Source organism: Natator depressus, chromosome 8 (genome assembly GCF_965152275.1).
Source record: "Natator depressus isolate rNatDep1 chromosome 8, rNatDep2.hap1, whole genome shotgun sequence".
NCBI lineage: Eukaryota > Metazoa > Chordata > Testudines > Cheloniidae > Natator > Natator depressus.
Window position 1 is genome coordinate 20,439,789 of NC_134241.1, and position 15,784 is coordinate 20,455,572.

At 40.8% G+C, this 15,784-nt stretch overlaps 1 protein-coding gene across 2 annotated transcripts in view; it reads right to left on the bottom strand.

Annotated features, from left to right (window-relative positions):
- ERGIC1 (endoplasmic reticulum-golgi intermediate compartment 1) overlaps window positions 1-15,784 on the bottom strand; it is a 103,578-nt gene that overhangs the window by 86,611 nt on the left and 1,183 nt on the right. The gene's annotated exons all lie outside the window — the stretch shown is intronic.

Here is a 15,784-nt window from a genome sequence, read left to right on the forward strand (position 1 = left end):
AGAACAATTTTTTTAAAACCCCTATTTACTTTTCAACATTTAGGACGACTGTCCAAGCTGAGTGAAAAGGAAAAGGTAAAACAATCAGAACAGCTGTGTCCAATTCACGCTGAGATTACCATGCACAAGCACACTGTGGTCTGAATCATAGAATTTAAGGCCAAAAGGGACCCTCAGATTATCTAGTCTAAACTCCTGTATCATAGGCCACCAATACCACCTAGCACCCACACACTAAACCCAACAACTAAAATTAGACCAAAGTGTTACAGCCCACGGGAGATGAAATTATTACGTGTCACAGGCAGAGAACAGGAGGGACTGAGATGCACCAGTGCCCGACGCCCACGTAATGGAACAGAAATGGTTATATGAACTATACCCAGATAATTCTGGCAGGTGATCTGCACCCACACACAGCAAAGGAAGGTGAAAAATCCCCAGTGTCGCTGCCATTCTGACCAGGGGGGAAATTCCTTCCCAACCCCATGTGTGTGGGCAAGATCAAGCCAGCCAAGCACCTGAGACAGAGAGTATGTCTCGTGCCACCTCAGAGTCCTCCCTGTCCAATGTCCCATATCTAGCCAAGGCCATCCATGATGCTTCAGAGGAAAGCCTTTTTTTTAAAAAATCCCTTTCTGACCCCTACAGGTGGCCAGCAAAAACCATGAAGCATGAACTTTCAGGATCAATTGAAAGAAAAACAAAGACACACTTCTGAAGTTTTGATTTGGGAGGGTGGGGTGTTCGTTTTGTTTTGTTTTGTTTTTTGTCTACTATTGTTGAAAGCCATATCTAAAGTCACAGTGACTCAGATTAGAGAAAAGGTTACTATTTTTTCCAGTTTGTTTACTTTGTGAATTTTACAACAGTCTGGGTAGGGTTAAGGTTACTTTTCCCCTCATTTGGGTGTTTCACATAGCAAATGGGGAAAAGAAAAGAAAAAAAGTATGATTGTAAAAAACAAACAAAAGCAAACACCCACATTTCTCGGGGAGAGTTAGTGGTATAGTGTCTTTTTTTTAAAAAATGGTTAAATTTCAAGTTGAAGATGTCCCTTTAAATACAAACAAAATATTCATGGGGGGAAGTGGTTTTAATTGCCTGTCTTTTTCCAATCTGTTGCTATCCATGTTGTACCTATTCTGGGTATAGATCTAGATCTCACTCTCCAGAGCAGTTAAATAAGACAGAACGTACCTTTCAACAGTACTAAATTCACTTACAAAAAGCAGAAAGGAAAAAGACAAATGCCTTAACCTATTGCCTTAGTTTAAACTGTGTGACAAGGGTAAGCTATAGCTGTACAAACCACTTTTTCCATTCTTTAGGAAAATAGTAATTTAAGATTTTATTTTGAGATCCTTTGTTTCCAGGAAGTTCCTTTGTTTCCTATCTAAAGGCAGCTACCAGATCTGACGTATAGGGCAGAACACTTTGCACTTCTAATACAATGCTTGATAAATACTAATTATTCTTCCTGCAATGAAGCTGGCAAACGTTACCATCCCCATTTTACAGATGAGGAAACAGACATTGCGAGATTAAGGAACTCACCCAATATTACACAGGAAGTCAGTAGCAGACCCAGAATAAGAACTCAGGAGTTCCTTGCTCTTACTGCTTCACTTTGAGTTTGTTTCTCTTTGTTTAGACAAAGTTTCCATATTTCCCATCTAATGGGAGGGGAGAGTGTAACATGAGGGAGAGGTGTTGGGACATATAAAGGCAGTATGGTTCTGTGGTTAGGATGAAGGACTGGAAGTTAGTAGATCTGATTCTATTCTATTCCAGGCTCTGACTCACTGTGTGATTTTGGTCAAGTCACTTAACCTTTGTTCTTCACTTTCTCCACCTGTAGAGTGAGGCTAATAATACTAACCTAAATTTGTTAAAGTGCTTTGAGATCTACAAATGAAAAGCTCCAAAAGTGCTAAATGTCTAAGATCAAAGGTTGTTTTTTTTTTAAATATATATTTTGGAAGGTCTTTACTAGGGAAATTCAAGGAGTTTGTGAAAACCCCATGATACATGCACTTTAAGAGCCATGGCTTTGATTCATGACAGTACTTAAACACATGCATTAAGCATAAATGACATCGTGAATAGGGATGCTTTCCTGAATAGAGGCCCAGTTTTCAGAAGGGTGTAAGCTAAACTGCTTGTTCCTGTAAATCAAAATTTACATATGCAAACTGGTACTCCTTTTCTTTTTGCAAATACAGACTAACACGGCTGTTACTCTGAAACCTGGGCACACACTGAGTCTGGCCCTGAATATTTGAGTGAAGATGGACAAACACACATTCAAAGCAGAATGAATAAGTCGCTTATTAAAAATACCAGCAAGTTATTAAAACACATTATGAGATTAGCACCTGCATAACAGTTGATAAGATGCAAATATCCTTAAGCAATCAACTGGCCTTATTTACAATAGTGCATTAAATATGTATTTCAGAAGGCCAGTTTTAGAAGGGTATCTTTTTTCAGCTTCAGAATTACACAATGAAAACAGTTCATTCTGAACTGTTTGAAGCAAGTTCCAATACAAACTGGAAAATTCAGGAAGGTGGAGGGTTTAATGTAGTTTTAAATTAACTTCTTTGTTTTAAAAACAGATAAGGTTGGGACTGGCACAAGACAAGTCACCTACACAATACACACACTCCTGCCACCTCACCACTTCTCAACAGTGCTCCTCTGATGTCCCTCCTGCCCTTCCTCTTAAAGTGCAAAGAGCTATCAGGTTATAGATCCAAGGGTAAAGGACAGGAATAGATTTCTCTGCCAGCCAGTTCCCCCTCTTAATTCTGATTCCAAAGACATTCTGAAACAGAGAAAGTTTCTCAAACAAGGATGAGTACTGAGAACAAGCTAATGAGGTTAACATTATATAGGATTGGCACATTCTGTTTTAATGCAGACAGTACATTCATACAAGTAGAGCCCGTACATAACTGGACTGTAAGGGAACAGGGAGGAGAGGACATCAAAAACACTCTTGGCAGGAGTGTGGGTGCTTACATAGTATGGTGGTACCTAGATTGTAGTGTCATAACCTGCACCCACTGCCTATCTTCATACAGAACTCCTAGAAGAGTGGTCGCCAACTGGTGGATTGAGATCTCCGGCAGCACAGTGGGGCTGCTGCTAAGACAGGCTCCCTGCCTCCCCCAGCCCCATGCCACTCCTGAAAGTGGCCAGTGCAGCCCTGGGGGCGGGAGGGCAGGAGTCTCCCTTCGCATGCTGCTCCTGCCTGCAAGCACTGCCCCCAGAGCTCCCACTGGCCGGGAACAGGGAGCTGTGGCCAATGGGAACTGCGGGGGTGGTGCCTGCAGAGACAGGCAGCGCACAGAGCCATGTGCCACCCGCCTCCCCCCAGGAAGCACAGGAACGCATTGGCCCCTTCCAGGAGCGGCGTGGAGCCAGGGTAGGCAAGGACCCTGCCGTAGCGGCAGCCATGCTGCACCACCAACTGGAAGCCACTGGCAGTAAGTGCTGCCTGGTGGGAGGCCGCACCCCAACCCCCAGCTCCCTCCCAGAGCCAGAACCCCAAACCTCCTCCTGCACCCAAACCCCAGCCCTGACCCCCGTCCCAGAGCCAGCACGCTGTACCCTCTTCTGTACCGCAACATTCTGTCCCAGCCCGGAGTCCCCTCGTACACCCTAAGCCCCTGCCCCAGGCTCAGCCCAGAGCCCCCTCCCACACTGCGAACCCCTCGGCTCCAGCCCAGAGCCCGCACCCCCTCCCAAACCCCTACCCCAGCCCAGTGATAGTGAGTGAGGGTGGGGGAGAGCGTGTGTGGGGGGGGGGGTGGAGTGAATGGGGCGGGGCTTTGGAGAAGGGGCAGGGCAGATCCTGGGGTGTCCTTAAATTCAAAAAGTGATCTTGGGCATAAAAAGGTTGGAGACCACTGTCCTAGAGGCATCTGCCTATAGAAAAAAAAATATTTTATAATATATATATATATATATATATATATATATATATATATATATACATACACACACATACATACACACATACATACATACACACACAAAACCAAACAAGTTACTTTTAGAACAAAGGTACATTTACCCCCACTTGAACACTTCAATAAGAGGATGCAAAAAGCTAAGAAAATTCTGTTCCTTTGTTGAATTGACTTCTTTGCCAAGAACCTAGTTCTCCTACCCCTGTTCCTCCCATCAGTCATACTATTCTGTATTATGCCTTATTAGCCAACTATATTCTGTTATGAGTTTGGCAATCTTGGTCCTCAAGTGCTTGTGTGGGTTGCTCTCCATCCTCCAGGAATATCAAATAAATCACTGTCATTGAAATGTGCCAACAGAACAAACTGCTTCAGAGCATGGAAAGAATGGAAAAGAGAGAGCTAAGAAGAAGCAGTAGAACACATACTTTTCCTTTGAAATTGTATATTAGGCACAACTACATTTCAGTGGAAATTAGGAGGGAGACAGTATTTCTAGACCGAGAGAGACTTAGCTGTGGATTTGTGCCAAGGAGTGATTTTTTTTTTCTTTTAGACAGTGAGAATAAAATGCCAAAATGAAGGATACCAGAGTGCGAGGGAGAGTTTTTTGGGTTTTTTTTTTTAAATAAAGTGAGCAAACCACACCTTGCTTCATCAAAAAAGGAGAAAAGTGTAATGAAGAAAAAATGTCCAAGTAAGGGGACTGGTATTTAAAAGGAACCAAACCCACTACTGGACCGAAAGCAAGAAAGAACGTAATTCTGAATGAAGCAATTAACACAACCAACAGACAGGATGTCCACTTGGTCTTTAGGGGCCAACACTAAAAGTCATTAGACTTAACTGCTATCCTGCACTCTACAATGCCATGAAACTAAATCGATCAAGTAAAGAAAGCATCAGAATCATACTAGAACTGAAAACATGTTAAGTGTGGTACATAGCTGTTGCTAGTACTAACCTCACATGGTTTTCCTGAACAGTGAAGGACAGTATTTTGTCAGGATAATGGGAAGCGTGGGGGATGCCAAGAGGTGAGGAAGATAGAGGAACAGTCACCTGTTGATGTGGTTTGGACCTCCATGGTTTTCAGAGAAACCATGCTCCACTCAAGGAGATGACGATTTCGCCACTCCAAGCAGGGAAACTGCTAGAGCTCTGCTATCTATAACTGATTATGCTCCTACTGTACAAGTACTGTGAGAACTTCAAATGAAAAGTGCTCTGCAAGTAATATGTCCCTTTCAGAGATCGGGTAACTGAGGCACAGAAAAGTTACATTCTTTGCCCAAGGCCACAAAGAGTTGACTGAGTCAGGAATGAGTCCCGGGAGTCCAGACACCTTGTCCCAAGCACTAGACAATGCCGCCTCACTGTATACACCCTGTGACACATGGCCAGGGAGGGCTAAGCAGACTAATTGACCCAGGTTCAACCTTTAGAGACATTTTAGAAAAGTATGTAAATGGTAATTGGGGCCATTCCATGTTAGATAGGCTAGAACTTTAAAATGCAAACCTATATTGTTAGAGAATTAGAGGGGATACTAATTTTATGTGTTTACTTATCTTATTAGATGTTAACCATGTAAACAGACAGTTCCTGTCTATTACTATAGCTACTGATTCAAAGATCAAAGGGAATATTAACATTTAGATGAATCTTGGGTGAAATAATGTCACTGTATATATGTCTCTTTAAAGTTTGTGATAAAAGGCTTAATGGATAAATTGCCTTATGTTAATTTGTGTAGCTAATTACCATTGACGCTTAGGAAATAGGTCTACTTCTGAGTCCCTATGATTGCCTAATGTTCGCCTAAGGAATGTATGGTCAAGAGGCCACTAGAAAACTGTATAAACGACTCTTGGGACCTGATCCTTTCATCTCCGATCTGCTTGATACTTTATGCAGGGGAAGCTTGAGTTGTAAGACTGAGATCTACAGTCCAATCTGGATTACACTGAATATGAACATTGGACTTATTTTGCAGCTACAAAGCTCTTCATCTCTACTATAAAACTGATCTCAGAATGGTACTCATATCTGTTTGTATACTGATCTTTTAATCAATTCTCTCTCTCTTTTCTTTAATAAATTTTAGTGTAGTTAATAAGAATTCACTGTAAGCGTGTATTTGAATAAGATCTGAAATATTCATTAACTTGGGAGGTAATGTGTCTGATCCTTTGAGACTGGTAGAACTTTCTTATATGATAAATAAGATTTTCAGTAATCCTCATCATATTTGACTTGGATTTCTGGGTGGAGGCCTAAGGCTGGGTTGTTTAAAGGGAACTGTGTTTTGGCTTCTGGGTAACTAGTAAGGTATTACAAAAGCTGTTTTGAGGCTAGCTTGGTGTATCTAAGTACTGGAATGACCACCAACTTTGGGGATTGTCTGCCCCATTCTTTGCAGTTTGCCCTAATTAAGTAACCTCAGTGTGGCTCCCGTGGGACCCCAGCCACACACCCAAAGCACTGAAGAGTCCCCCTACGTTCCTAAAGTAAAATGGGACAATATTGTACAGACAAATATCATTCCTAATACACTAGATTTCAGGCCACAATACGCTCCTTTTTCCAGGGACACCAAAATGGCTCCAAATATTTTCTGGCTGCTGGTATATCAAGCAGCATCTCAGTAACTATCCTGTGACAAAGCTCAAAAGGTGCAGCTGCCAGATAAGGTCTCTTATCTGCTGCTCTCTTCCCTTCCGGACCAATTAGAATTTAAATTCCCTAGTACCCTTCTATGATCTTTGTATTCTTTTCCAATTACAGAGGATTCATCTCAGTAACCAACCATTTGAACTGACATGAACAAATTCAGCTGGACCATCTTTTACTTCCTTAAAAGGCTTAGTTGGGGCCCAGTATTGGGGTCCCAGCTTACCTACCAGAAAAGAAAGATTTGATAGTTATCTAGGATCCCAATTTCACTACGGCCTCCCCACAAAATCCACACCTCTAATTTATTCTCCTGCACCTGCTGTGCTACAGTCATCCATTGAAGCCAATGGAATATTAAGAGTTGTAGTTCAGTAACATTCCCTATCTGAGCCATTGCTTGTCTGCTATGGAGCATTTACTACAGCAATGTTTCTGTCACAAACCTTTTACTGCATCAAGGACAGGCAGGGTTAAAAAAAATTTAGGTGAAACATACCACTAAGACTTCCGCTTACTGTGTTCAAACCCTGCAAGGTGCACAGGCGGCGGGAGTACCTTTGATTTCCTTTTGAAACTGATCGTATTACCACAGGATTAGCTCAGATCAGACAGCATCTGGCTTTCAGTGCGGTTCCTGTTTCTGGCCCAGTTTCCAAGAAAAGTTTACGAAGGAGCAAGGCACACTATCAAATGCCAGTGAGGGAGAGGAGACAGTTACATCTTATAATTTGGATGGGACTTAAATCAATGCTCTCCAACGAGGCTAAATCTTATGACAGTCCACAGGCCCAGTTCTAATCTGTGAAGTTATTCCCAATTTACACCAAACATCAGTATCAATGCCCAAGACTTCACCCTGGTTAGGAAACATGGTTACAGCCAGATCTACACTACAAGTTGCAACAATGTTTTAGCAGGATCCCCAAAAGTATTTTACCTGGAGCATGGATTGGCCTATGTACAGATGGCAGGGAGAAGGGGGGCAAATGACTTCGGTCGAAGTCTCACTATTTCAAACTAAAATTGAAGAGAGGTATGAGAAAGTGGATTTGTTATGTTACCTTAACATGGATTTGTGCCCATTACAAAGTGTTCATTCGTTATAAATGTCAAATCTGTATTTCTGACTCCTTGTGGTTTTTCCTGATAAAAGTTTAAGATATGTTCATTAAAGAAGATTTTTCTTAAATGCTACAACAACCTGCAAAAGCAGTTCAAAAAGCTGCCACCTTTTTAATCACACTCTATCCAACTGAAGTCTCTCTTTACAATGGGTATTTTCAGTCACTGAACAGCAGAGTTACTAGCCAGTTAACTCTGATTTCAGAGCACTGATCACTATCCACACTTTCAAGAGTTTAGAAAACTGCTTTAGGACATGGGAGATTTTGTACTGTGGATGGGGAGAAAGATTATTATTTCAACCAGCCTTTTGCAGATTAAGTTTTCCCTGCTTTTGGGCTCAACACAGGATTAACTGGATGAAGTTCTGGGGCTTCTGTCATACAGGAGGTCAGACTGATCTAATGGCCCCTTCTGGCCTTAAAAATCTATGAATCTTTTCAATAGGTATGTACATATGTTTTACACTCAAGCTCTCTCAGCTTCCACTACCCTTGGTTAATTCATGCAATGTTGCTACAATCCTGTGCGCAATATCTGATGCAACTGTTCGCAAGTCAATGAACTGTGATGTCACAAAGTGAAGATTGTGGCTTCAATGAATGAACTAAGAAAGACAACTACCTTGGTAAAGTGAAGTCAAGAAGAAACAAGTCAAAGCTAACTGAAGCTTAATATTTTTCTTCTGTCTTTGGAGTAAAAACCTTGCACTTGAGCAATTAGATTTTAGAAGGAACAGAGGGGGTATTAAGGATACCTGAAAATAAAATAGTATTTATATATGGATACATGGATGCATATAATCACATTACCTATGGCACAAGCTTCACTAAAGTTCTTAAAAAGAAAAAAGAAAAGGAGTACTTGTGGCACCTTAGAGACTAACCAGTTTATTTGAGCATGAGCTTTCGTGAGCTACAGCTCACTTCATCCGATGAAGTGAGCTGTAGCTCACGAAAGCTCATGCTCAAATAAACTGTTAGTCTCTAAGGTGCCACAAGTACTCCTTTTCTTTTTTCTTTTTACGAATACAGACTAACACGGCTGTTACTCTGAAACTAAAGTTCTTGACACTTCTAGAGCTTCTGCACATCCCAATACTTCCTCAGGTTCTTGCATGTCTAGTTAACTCCTGAGATTCTACAGTAATTCCACCCCAAAGACATCTTGTTTATTTTAAACAAACTTGGGGGCAAGGCAGTATCCCGATTGATACCAAACTATGGCAATTACATACGATTCCCGCATCAGGTGCATTTGGAGAGGCTGTTTGTTACTCTACAGTGTGCTGTATCACTGGTGAACACATACCCCTTTCCACCCTGGCGGTGACTGTGTTATAACATAAAAAAATATGGAATGACAGGTATTGTGTAAACAAGTGCTTAGTTATCACTTTACAGCTAATAAAAATGCAGCTCTCTCTGGAGTGTAAAGCAGCAGCTATTTAACAGCACAGAGCAACACTACAATTTTTACTTATGCATGCATAAATTAGGCCATGGAGCGAAGAGTACACCACCCAGCTGAATCATATACAAGAGTCCATGGGAGGACCTTTACCAATTCTGCTGAATAAAGGCATGGTATGAACATCAAGAATTATTGTCACTAAAGTTAATGTCCCAATTCACATAATTTACTATAGGGCACATACCAAGGTTTGCACACTGTGATTCTAAAGCAAAAAAAAAAAATAAGCCCAACACATCTCATCAGGAAAAAGCCATGCAAGTGGAAAGCTGGCATTAATTCCCCACCCTTACAGAAACACACACCCACTGCTACCTAGCACCAGCACTTTATATTCTACACAAAGGGCACCCAGAGCTTGTTTGAAAAAGTGTTTTTGCCAAATGAACTACCACTGTACATTAATGCAGCTAGGTAAACAACATACAGCAAGAGCAAACAGACAGATTGGTAAAAAGCAAACTACTACTGGGCTATCAGCAATGCAGACTCATTTGAGTCCCTACCAAGCACCTTGGAGATTCCAAATTGAAACTATCGACCAAATATGTACATTTCCATTAGGCATTTGATATGGATCTGGAAATAGCGATGCGTCATTTAGTCAGGAACTCTACTCAAAAACACACAAATGGTGAATTTATAGAAAAGGAGGTATGGAAAAGATGTTCTCCCAACTAACCAGCATTTTGAGTGTCACATCAGGATTTCGAGTTGCAAATCTTATGAATCTGTCAAAGAAAAAAAGAGTCAGGAAGGAAAGTTGTGTGTGTCTTCTTTAGAAGTTTGAGGACTGAAAAAAAAAAAAAAAAAAAACTTTTTTCCTGGGGCTCACAAGTAAATGCAGAAGTTCTTTATGGAATCACAGAATTCAGAAGAGAAATTTTGTAAGATTTTAGAGTAGTCAATAATCTGTCCGTTTGAAGCCAGTTTTTAATGGGTAGACACGGAGAGAAAAAGGGCAACATAACACTGCCCTATAGTTCCTGCTGCAGTCTGCTTCACCAGCTTCTCTAATACTCCAGGCTGTGTAATTCAAGCATTACTTTGTCCATTAGCCATCACAATGGATGGGTTTAAGCTAAAAAAAGAACCACAACAAACACATATATGCTTTACCCTCCACTAAAAGCAACACGGTTGAAAGCATGTCAGCTTCAATTAGAGATGGTCCGGCTCAGGAAAGACAAATAAGAACTGAAACAAACATTTGCCCATCCCCCAACAAAAAGTATGTTTTAAGGTGTGGATTACAATAGTCATCCCAGGGACAGCCTTCTTTTTTTTTTTTTTTTTTTTTTAAAAGGAGTTTATTACAGTTGTGCTTAGGGGCCAACTGAGAATAGGGCTCCATTGTGCTAGGCTCCATACCAACGGAATAAGAGACAACTCCTGCCACTGAGCACTTCCAGTCTAAGGCCAGGTCTACACTAGAAACTTCTGCTAGTACAGTATAGTAATTTTGGTTGAGTGTCACTTTTTTTATACTGCCAAAAGCCCTGGGGTAGATACAGTCATACTTGTACACAAATGCTTTTGCCAGTACAGCTCATTTTGCTCGGGAAACTGGGATAAGCTATACAGGCAAAAAAATATTTGTAGTCACTATAAGATGCATCTACACTGGGAAGATTTGCCGATATAGCTATACAGGTAAAGGCAAACCTTTTCCAGTGTACACTAGGCTTTATCATTTAAATCTAAATCCTCTCTAAGCCTGGCTCCTTCCCCATGCCTCTGAAACCTGTGCCCAATGTACTGGTGAGCTCTATTATTCTACTCACATCATCAAGCAATAAAAAAAACAGCAAAATTATTAAATGATGGGAAGTAAGTTCTGAATTGCTCCATTAGCTATAAATGGTGATTTACTATCCAATGCCGGAATAGCACAGCACTGGGATCTGTTAGCACATAACTTCGGAATTGCCCACAGTTAAAACAAGATCTTCGTTACAGTTACTTTAGTTTATACTTGCTCGCAGGCTGAATAACAGCAGTTTAATGGTCCTGAAAGAATTCAAAAGCCTCAGTGGCTACTCCACAGCCAACTGTAACTAGCTTTGAAATGAGAACTGCCAGACACAGTCAGCCACAAGGACAACAATAATACATGTGGCAAAGTTTCTCTCTCCACCTTGTTACCCAGTTTCCAATGCACAGACACTGTTGAATGACCTGTTCATTGTACTGAGAATTATGAAGAACATTTATAATTCCAGGGTCTCTTTCCTCTCAGAGATGCTGCTCTCTACTGAAGCAAGGTCTAGCAAGCAGGTACATCATGCATCAGACACATTTTTGCCGCACAATCCCCATTCAAGGTGGGCCAAAGTTACAGTTTAACTTACGCATGCTTCTAACTTTCACACAAGTTGCAGGTGGTAGCAGGGCCGGATTAAGACCTTTAGAGGCCCTAAGCACTGAAAAGATTATGGTGCCCCCCAATATGTAATTCAAAATAAAAACAATACTATACCGTAAAATAAAATTTTATTTTTCGAAATCACACAAAAAACTTACATGTATGCTGAAATTAAAGTAGCTTCTTTCCAGATTTTCTGATTGCAAAATTCTGGATAAATTCATCGAAGATGACTCGACGAAGCATGTCTGCTTCCATACACAATAGGGAAAGGGAATCAAGTCTGTCCTGACACATTGTTGTTGTCTGAGGGTTTTTTATTCTTTTCAGCTGAGAAAAACAGCGTTCTGCGGAGCAGTTAGTAATCATCAATGTTAGAAAGATATGTAGTGGTTTGGAAATACACATTGTATTCCATCTTTCAATATTGTGTCATGAAGATCAATGTAACTGAATTTCATTTTTCCTGTTTCATGGAACTTTGCATGCATATAACAGTGGAACTGCCATACTTCTCCACAGAGATTCATGTTCAAGTCAACAGGGTATGAGTCAACTAGCTTTTGGGAACCTTGTGAATATTGTTAGTCAGATAAGTCCATATCATTTAGAAAAGAAAATCTACTTGATACTTCTTTGTACACTTCATCTCTCCTCTTCGTATGAGCTTCAAGTGTATCGATTATAGCGTAGTAATTAGATAAGAGAAATTTGTCTCTAGGATTCAATGCTACTTCTGTTGCACTGCTATCATTTGCTTGTTTTTTCCTGATTCGCTTGAGGGACTGGGCTTCTTTGTAGTTAGTATCAGGCAAGATATCTTTTGATATGTCTTCAAATCTTTCGAAATCATTCCTCAAAGTGTGTAAGTGGTCTGCTAATGATATTAGGAAAAACTTTTTCATTAAGAGGGTGGTGAAACACTGGAATGCGTTACCTAGGGAGGTGGTAGAATCTCCTTCCTTAGAGGTTTTTAAGGTCAGGCTTGACAAAGCCCTGGCTGGGATGATTTAACTGGGAATTGGTCCTGCTTCGAGCAGGGGGTTGGACTAGATGACCTTCTGGGGTCCCTTCCAACCCTGATATTCTAGGATTCTATGACAGAGGTCTGCACATGTTTTCAAATCCAATTCTTTTTCCTGGAGAGCTTGACTTGTGTGATCAAAGTGTTGTAAAATTTCATTTCACATGGTCAACATGAATACAAACTCTAGTTCTTGCATCTTGTTTGCAATGGTTTCTGCCTCTTGTATAGTTTCTCCCTTTTGTGATTGGTCTTCAGTTATACTTTCTAATGCATCCACAATCTTTGAGTAGGACTCCAGAATTGCACTTGTTGACACTGCATGTGCCTCCCAGCGAGTATTATAAAGAGATTTCAACACACAATCATTGCCCAAATACGTTTTAAGAACTGTTTTTGAAATTTATTTTTTTTTGCAAAAATTTAATATCTCTTTTTTTGGTGCCCCCTGCTTTGGTGGTGCCCTAAGCACGTGCTTAGTCTGCCTATTGGGTAATCCAGCCCTGCGCGGTAGCATGCATACACAGGCACATGAAGGCAGCGTGGGTCCCTAGAAACCCAGCTGTTTGGCAACTGTAGTAGAAAGGGTGGTGTGGGATGAAGGTGTTCTGACATGAAAAACAGAGACCAGGGTAGGTGTGGAAACATTTGTATTTGTAGCCAAATTTTGGCTGAGAGAATAAGAAGGCACCAAGGCTGTGCATTATTAGGATAAGATGTTTTGTCGGAAGGGCATATACCTGAATGGCATGTGCTTCAGTCTTAATGCAGACCTAAAGTAGTATGCACCAGAGATTTCAACCTATAAAGTAAGGTCTTAATCACTTACCTACTTCACAGACGGATTGCAGGGATTAGTCATTATGTATAAAATGCTGTGAAGATGAAAAGCACTAGATAAGTGCTCAAGTATTATTAAAACCCTAATGCCCTCTGGTTGTTCATTCATTCTAAACTAATTTCAAGTGAACACATTTCATTATATTTTAAATTGAAATGAATTCAGTGTTCCTGAAAATGGACAGCTTGACAGCACAAGAGATAAAAGTTCTATTTATCCACAAACAGATACTGCACGGAGCAGGGCTACAGCACAAGCTTTCCCCTGACTCCTCTAGGAGTGAGGGTGTTCAGTCTTCATAGGCTCTTCAGTCTTTGGCCTCTCATGCAATTACTAGCATTTGTGACATGTATCCATGTCCACTAGTAGATGGATTGGGACTCACCAGCTCATTTTATATGCTGGTTGCTGAAAAGCTGTGAAAAGGCAAATTTTGGTCACTACTGATCTAGGAGATAGGAGCTACAGCCACAGCTTCTCACGACGATTTGCAGTCTTGGTCTCATCTCTATTCAGGGCAGCAAATACATGTTCCTTCATGTTTGGCTGGCCAAAAGGTTGTGTTTTTTTCCTGGCAGATGAAGACCTCACTCCATTCATACCTTTATCATCTCCAGTCCAGACTATTGCAATCCACTCTATCTAGAGCTACTCTACAGGGCAACATAGTTCTTACAGAAGAGTGCTGTGTAGTTTGAAAATTTGTCCCTCACCAACAGAAGTTGGTCCAATAAAAGATATTACCTCACCCACCTTGTCTCTCTAGTATCCTGGGACCGACACAGCTGCAACACCGCACAGTTATATTTTGTCAGACATGACAATTTCTGTACCAAAAAACTGGTATATCCCAGAACTCAGTAGTTTGAGACAATTTTACGATTGTCGTCTTAGATGAAAGCTAAACAGTTTCTTTTTCTTTCTTCTTTTTTTTTTTTTGTAGTTTACATTATGTAATATGACACATTTTTAAAAAATCTATTTTTAGCCCTCTGGGTTGCCAAGAAACAAAGAATGCAAAGTTTATCTGTGATTTTGAAATCTCTCAAATATAGCTCTGAACCAACACCTCCAAATTTTGGGGAAGTCTGGATCAAACTTTATAACCCCAGGTTCATTTAATTTCTCTGTCTCATCCTGTTGTGAACCATCAGCCCTTTCCTTTATTTTAGTGAGCTTGTGTTTCCACCTGGGTTTTGAAACTTTGGAACAAGAGGAATTGTATTTATCAAGCCACCTGAAATACACCTCCCTCTCATACTATAATAGCAGTTGCTCCAGATCCCATTATAAGCCCTATTTTTCCACATACCTCTACTGTCTGCAAATAGAGGCCTCTGAGGTTTGAAATTGGCAGCCTATCTCCAAAGCTGAGGAATAATTCTACCACCAAGTTTCATGCAAATCGACGGGGGCTTTGAAGCCACGGACCCCCCAAAATCCAGTATGACTTAGTGAAATTGCATTGTTTCCAGTTAAGCAATACTCCACTGTGCTCATTCCACTAGAAGCAATTACCCACTGGAGCAATAGTGCCTCAAAGAACACAACGAAAATCCCACTGAACTGTATAAATAAGAGTCCTGATTTGGAGTTATGGTGGACAGAGAGAAAATGACAGTTTTGTTTGGGAGGGGTAAGGTACTGTAATGTTCCCAGTTCCTCCTAGCATCTCACCTCCTGAAATCAAAGGCATCCCAAAGAGGGCACAGATAAGATTCTATAGCTTCTTAGTTGGGAAGTATCATCTTAATTTTACATTTCCCAGTTCTCCAATGTTTACTGTGCATTTTTAATTGTAAGCCCAACACTCTTGTAAGGGGCACATGAGGACACCTTAACTGCATATTTTCTACTCTTCCAGTGCAAGTTTGGGGAATTAAAAACTCATGCTCAGGAAGAGCATGATGACCACAAGGAACTATTTTGCCATTGCAAACCTCATGTTAACCAAGTTTTTTAAGTATGAATCTAAGTATCTATGAGGCTACATGAAGCATGTACGGCAACCTCATTTATAGGTCTGTGTCTCAAGACATAGGTTTGCTAACAGGAATGCAGGAGAGTACAGGTTGAGATGTCCATGCTGTTTTGATTGATGAGAATGTCAATGCTGTCAGTAGCAACAACACACAAAGCTTTAGTTACATGTAGCCTTATCATAACAGGCAGCCCCCTAAAGAAGTTTTAGTACTTGGTAAGAGCATTATACTGGGAACAAAGACCTGTCAGTGTGTCTCCCTGCAAGGAGAGGAAGACAGGGCAGAGTGCTCAACTCAGCTCTTTGGTTATTGTTTGTGTCT